The sequence below is a fragment of the Microcebus murinus genome, chromosome 4, assembly GCF_040939455.1.
Source record: "Microcebus murinus isolate Inina chromosome 4, M.murinus_Inina_mat1.0, whole genome shotgun sequence".
In the NCBI taxonomy this organism is placed as follows: domain Eukaryota; kingdom Metazoa; phylum Chordata; class Mammalia; order Primates; family Cheirogaleidae; genus Microcebus; species Microcebus murinus.
In genome coordinates, this window is record NC_134107.1 from 2,857,057 (window position 1) to 2,858,733 (window position 1,677).

The following is a 1,677-nucleotide window of genomic DNA, read 5'->3' on the forward strand; positions in this document are numbered from 1 at the left end:
AGACCCCATCTCTGCAAACAAATAGGAAACATTAGCCGGGAGGTGGTGGCAGACACACACCTGTGGTCCCAGCAGGGGGAATGATTGGGGTTCGAGGCTGCAGGGAGCTGTGGTCGCACTGCGGCGCTCCAGCCTGGGTGACAGGGCCAGACCCTGTCTCTAAAACAAAAACAAAAAACATTCTAGTAAGTGAAGTAGATCTCAAGGATGGAAAAACCAGCACCACATGGGCTCACCGGCAAATTGGTATGAACGGATCAGCACCTGAGTGGACACACAGGAGGAACACCTATCGGGTGTCGGGAGGGCGGGAGGAGGGAGGGGAGGGGTGTGTACAAACACAACGAGTGAGATGTGCAGCGTTTGGGGGGTGGACACGCCGCTTGAAGCCCTTACTCGAGGGGAAAGGGGGCATGGGCAATATATGTAACCTTAACACTTGTACCCCCACAATACGCTGAAATAAACAACAACAAAAACAAAACAGAAAAAAGACGGTAGGGAAAAAGTGGGGAAATCTGAATCAAGTATAGACTTTAGTGGATAATAATGCCTCCATATGGGTTCAGTAATTGCAGCAAGTGCACTACGCGAATGTCAGAGTTAATAAAGGGGGGCCGGGTGTGTGGGTCTACAGGAACCGTCTGTGCTACGTCCACAATAATCCCGTAAATCTGAAACTGCTCTAAAACAAAAAAGGTTATCAAAAAAGAAAAAAAAAAAAAAGAGCTATAGCTGTCTTGGGCAGCTGGGACCGTCTCATCCGGGCCAGGCTGGGGAAACAAGGGGCCGGCAGGAAGCTGAGGCTGCACTCAGGCTGGAGGTGGCCCGGCCTTGACCCGGACCGCGGTGGGGTGCGGGAACATGGGGATTCGGGGTGCTTCGGAGACACTGGGGTTGCAGGATGACGTGTTGGCCAAGGGAAGAGGGGCTCTCAGGGACTCGCAGGGAAGGCTCTTGGGCTGCCCTTACTGGGCGGGGGAGGCAGGTGGAGGAGAGGCCCGAGGCCAGGTCAGCCCCGTGGCCGGTCCCGAGGTGCAGTGCAGAGTGGGAGACCGCAGCCTTATTTTATCAGGGTGCAGGCAAAAAGGACAGGAGCATCTCTGAATTGTCTGTCACATGGCGTAGGGGCACCTGTGGGCATGGCCCTCTCCAGGCCGGGGAGCCGGACCCCAGGGCTTCCTTAACCCGGCTGCAGACTTGCTGTGTGGCCTCCCAGGACGTCCCTGCCCTCTCTGAGCCTCGGTTTTTCCCATTTGTCAAATAAGCATCGATAATGTCCCGCTCGCAGGCCGGTGGTGGTGGTGGGGGGTCATCAAATGAACCCAGCCGAGAGCCTGGCACACAGTAGGCGCTCAATAAACGCTGGTCCCGCCTCGCCCCTTCCCCTCCCGTCTGAGGCAGAGGAGCTGCACCTGTCTCTTTAAATTATGCAAATGAACTGCAGGTGGCGGAGTGGGGAGGAAGGCCAGCCCCGTCTCCGGCTCAGCCAATCAGCGCGCGGGGCTGGCGGAGCGGCCCGCCTAAGTGGCCCAGCGGCGAGCCGCGCGGACTCGGAGCCCCGCCCCCGCCTCCCGGCGCCATCGCGGGGCGGGCTCTGCCCGGGCCACGCCCCCTGTGGGCGGGGCCAGCCGGCGGCCGCGCCGCAGCCGCGGAGGGCGGGCGGGCGGGGCGCGC